Source organism: Paramormyrops kingsleyae, unplaced genomic scaffold (genome assembly GCF_048594095.1).
Source record: "Paramormyrops kingsleyae isolate MSU_618 unplaced genomic scaffold, PKINGS_0.4 ups102, whole genome shotgun sequence".
NCBI lineage: Eukaryota > Metazoa > Chordata > Actinopteri > Osteoglossiformes > Mormyridae > Paramormyrops > Paramormyrops kingsleyae.
The window spans coordinates 73,174-78,196 of NW_027326040.1; the positions used below are offsets into that span (position 1 = coordinate 73,174).

General features: G+C 38.4%; 1 long non-coding RNA gene across 1 annotated transcript; it reads left to right on the forward strand.

The window, feature by feature from the left end:
• The first annotated feature begins 608 nt into the window (after window positions 1-608).
• LOC140586949 (uncharacterized) lies at window positions 609-4,406 on the forward strand. Its single transcript, XR_011988725.1, has 3 exons — window positions 609-704; window positions 2,202-2,313; window positions 2,441-4,406. It is a non-coding gene; the product is annotated as an uncharacterized lncRNA (long non-coding RNA).
• The last annotated feature ends 617 nt before the right edge of the window (window positions 4,407-5,023 follow it).

Genomic DNA, 5,023 nt, shown 5'->3' on the forward strand with positions numbered 1-5,023 from the left:
TATTGTCACTGTAAATAAACACAGAAATACTAAGTAAATTGTAATCTTAAAAAAGAATACCGCATTTGAATCGGCACATGCGCAATTTTGACGTCCAAATACGCATGTGAGGATTAAAACGCGGTGTGCGGTTTAGATACCCGCGTTTTCATCTCAAATCTGAAGTTTGGTGGTCGAATCTGTTAGAAGGAGTAGCGTGCCTGGACTATCTCCTGCTTAAGTGATTACCTTTTATTTTAGAATAATATTTGTGTCCGTCTGCATTTTGATGGTTTGAATATAGTAAAAGTATCATCAAAACCAATGGGGTGGAAAAGTGGTTAATCATGTGTAGCCGCGTTTTTGCGGAAAGTCGTCCGGTAATTTAGCTCGTGATGATTTAAATATGTGCTGCTAACATTGGCGGTTCTAGACGGGGGCCAGGGTGGGCCAGGGCCCCTGTAGAATTGCTCTTGGCCCCTGTTATGGCCCCTGCACCGATCAGCCAATGATTAAAATGATTAATTTCTAGACGCGACATGCGCTCGTTTGAAAAATGGAACTGATGCGAGTAGCCAACGCGACGTGTTTCTAGACGGGCTCATTAACGCGCTACACATGCTGTTATCTGCAACCTGAAGAGACCAGCAGTGGCGCGAATTGTGAACTTTGCTTCTGATAGATAAACTGGAGCCCTGAATGGACTAACCTGCAAAGCAGAGAAGGTAAGGAAAACGATTAATTTCGTAATGTCATTGTTTGCGCAGATTCGTGTTTTACTGTTATTTAGTGATGCAATATTTTTATTACGCTCAATCACGCATGTTGCTCTTGTTATGTTAGTGAATAAGCAAAGCCAGTGAAGTCAGTATATAGCCTACAGTATGTTGGTCATGTTCGCTAAGAACCTTCATATTTCTTAAAGGTTCGTTGTGCAGCAATATGTAACTTAATATTTATTTGTGAAATTTATGAAATAACCGAGAGGAGCTTACAGTATTTAGCTTATTTGTGAAATGCAAAATGCCAATACTTTGCGAGACATAAGAGGTTACAATCCTCTCCGTTTTCTTTTTAGTAGGCTAGGCTATCATCATGAAAAGGAGCAGGAAGGACATTATGTCCTTTTTTGCACCTGTAGGCAAAAAACAAAACAGAGAGAGTGAGGGAGAGGAAAAAGAGCATGAGAGAGCTGAGGAGCAGGAGGAGAGAGAAGTAGTTATGGAGAGAGAGCCAGACAATCTTGTTGTTGTAGAGTTTCAGCCAAGTGCACATGCAAATGCTTTTGGATTTTGTGATTTTCAGCATGTGAATTTCTTTTTTCTGTCAACTCTATTTAATTTTTTTATATTTTTACTACTACAGTGAGATAATGACCATGTAATTTAACGAGATAATGTAATGTCATGCTGTAACTGTAAACGTAACTGTAAATTTAGAATAAAACGTAAAAAAATAAACTAATGACCCGTTTTGCCATTATCTATGGTTATAAATGTGCCCCCCTTAAAAACACACTGGCCCCACCTCGGCCCCCCTGGTGATTTTGGTCTAGAACCGCCACTGGCTGCTAAACATAATGTAAATTTTGCTAGGCTGATGTATGCCACCTATATTAAACATGGTGCGGCCGTTCCTGCTTTTGTTAAAACTAATCGGTGCAGCGAGTAGGTCTAACTGTTGGACATAACCTGTACGTAAAATCAACGTTTTAAAACCACGTCGTACCAGATAGCAGTGCAAAATAATTTTCATTACTTAAATATCCAGTGTGTGGGATTTAAGGGGATTTATCAGAAAACGAATCTAAATTTCATAATCAGAATATACTGTACTGTACAATAACCTGGAAATAAGAATCGTGTGTCTTTTTTAAGCTTAGAATGAGCCTTTCATATCCTCATAACGAGCGGGTCCTGTTACCCAAAGTCCACCATGTTCCTACAGCAGTATAGAAAAACTATTGATGGGTTTAAAGAAAATGTTTAAGTAAAATTCGTCTTGCTAACCTAATATGCCACCTAAAGCACAACTATTTACAGTATACAATTTTCTACTAAGTATTTCCTTTATTTTGCTGCTTTTCATATTATATTTAACTTAATTGAGCAGTCAACCCAGTGGAAAGCCCGTCATGCAAGTCAATTCAGTCATTTTTATTACTCAATAAGTGTTTTTTAAAATAAATGTTATTAAAGTAAAGTATATGGTTTTATCAACAGGACCAGAACAGCACAGCAGCGGGTTGTTATTGTGTCAAGCCAGGATAGGCTGCAGGATAAGCCAGTGGTGTGTAATTTGATTTGTCTAACGTTCAACATTAGCTTCATTTGGGTAAGTACTGTATGAATCTATAGGTAGATTTCCTATATGTTTCCTTATTCTTAACTGCATAACATAGCATATAATTGTGATTAAATGTTTTGTGGTTTTAATATCACAAATTGTTTTTCATTTACAGGGTGGCCTTACTCATTGGACAGGACAGTTGAGGTCTAGGGAGGACAGGTTTCAAGGCAGGTGTCATCAGGGAGAAACAGTAGGCCTCATATTAAAATGATATGGCCATGCAAAAATTGCAATTTTAGGACTTCAAAGCATTTAGAGCTATTAAGGCATTATAGATTGAAACATTTACATGCTGGTCAAGGGCGGTCACTACCCTGTTTGTACACAGACTGTCCTTGTTCATTTAAAAGTTGGGGTGCACTTCGCACCCATTTGTCTAGAGATCATACACAGACTGAACAGACAGGGCAGATTGTTTCCTTTTCATGTCATGTATGTAATTCGTGTAGTTTTCACACAGAGAGGCAATATTTTGAACACCTTGGAGCTCATCTGAAAAAGTATGAAACTGTTCCTTGTGTTTTTAAAGATTGTGACTACAGTACTAATGTATATTCAAATTTTGCATCACACAAAAGTAGAAAGCACAATCCTCACTGTATTGAGGATTTTAAACATACTGTAATTCAGATATGTTCAAGTCAGGCAACAGAAGATAGTAGTTGGTTGGTAGATGAAAGTGAAGCTACTTCTTTTGAAACACTTGTCAAAGAGGGTGAGGATTTGGGTAAAATCATAGTTGATCAAATTGGCTCCTTATTGCTTAAATTAGACTGCATCTTCAACGTGCCTAGTAGATGTATAGATGAGATTGTAGAGGAGCTTCAGTTTATCACATGTTCAGCATCTGCACCTGTTATCAGAAACATTGTCTATAACACCTTAGTAAATCATAACTGTACTGTTGAAGAATTGGTGATCACAGATTTGGTAAACAACATTTGCCAGTTAAATCCTCTTAATGCAGCCTTAAGTGAAGAAGGTCCTTTTGGTACAGCATACCAAAGAAACAGATACTTAAAGGAACATTTCTGTGTTGTTGAATCAGTAGAATATATACTTGATGCAAAAGAGGGAAAGACATTCCAATATGTACCAATTTTGCAATCCTTGTCACAAATTTTAACAAATAATGATATTCAATTGAAAGCTTTGACTGCCAGCCATTGTGGTTCTTCAAGTCAGTATACCAGTTTTCGTGATGGTTCCCACTTCAAGGAAAACAAATTTCTGTCTACGGAGTTTAGACTTTCACTTCTTCTCTACTCTGATGATTTTGAAATTTGTAATCCCTTAGGAACCTCTCGCAAGAAGCACAAGGTAACAGCTGTCTACTGGGTGTTGGCTGATGTGCCATCAGTATTAAGGTCCACTTTGTCATCAATATACTTAGCTGTTTTATGCAAGGCAGATGATGTTAAAAAATTTGGCTACCCTCAAGTTCTCGGGCCATTATTAACTGATTTGAAAAGCCTTGAAGAGGATGGTATTTTTGTGCCTTATTTAGGAAAATTTATTAAAGGCACTGTATTTTCTGTGATTGCTGATAACCTTGGTGCCCATTCAGTTGGGGGGTTTGTTGAAAGTTTCAGTGGGTTGTATGTTTGCCGATTTTGCATGGGAGAGCGATCCCAGTTTCAGGAACTTGAGGTCAGGTCAGGAGCGTTCCCTGGTAGAACAAAACAGCTACACCAGTTGAATGTTGAAGCAGCATTGGCTAGTAAGACACCTAGCCATGGAGTTAAAAGGCATTGTGCAATTACTCAAAGATTAAGTCATTTTCATGTCACCACAGGTTACCCGCCTGATGTGCTTCATGATTTACTTGAGGGTATTGTACCTGTAGAATTGGCATTGTGTTTAGATATCTTGATAAAGAAAAAATATTTCTGTCTTGAAGAGCTTAATGGAATCATTAAATCTTTCCCGTATAAGTGGAAAGACAAGACAAATTATCCCCAAGCTATACCACCAACCTTTGCCTCTCGTAAAACCATTGGTGGTAACGCACATGAAAATTGGTGCCTACTGAGGCTGCTTCCACTTATGGTGGGCCCCAAAGTTCCAGAAGGCGAACAGGCGTGGCAATTGTTGATGACACTAAAAGATGTAATTGAATTGATAATGTGTCCTGTCCTTACAGATGAAAGTATTGGATACCTAGATAGCCTGATTGCTGAGCATAGATATAGATTTTGCAGTGTTTTTCCAGCAGAGAAATTGATTCCAAAACACCATTTTATAGAACATTACCCACAGCTCATTAAAGCATTTGGCCCACTAGTGTCCTTATGGACAATGAGGTTTGAAGCCAAGCACCGCTTCTTTAAGAAGATAGTGAGACAGACTGGCTGCTATCGTAACATTTTGCAGTCAATGGCAAAAAAACACCAGTCCATGATAACATACCACCTCCATGGTTCAAATGTAAAAAAACCTGCAGTCTCTGTATCGAAGATTTCAAGAGTTCCATTAGATGTTGTAAATGAGAACATACAGGATTTTTTTTCACAGAAATTTCCTGAGGAGACAGCTGTTCAGTTGACAAAGAAGGCAGAATTTCAGGGCACCAGTTACAGTACTGGCATGATGTTAGTATATGGCTGTACTGGTGGGTTGCCCGACTTTGCCGAAATAGTACAAATCATTATTGTTCACGACAGCTTGGTATTTGTAGTAAAATTGCATGGTGCAT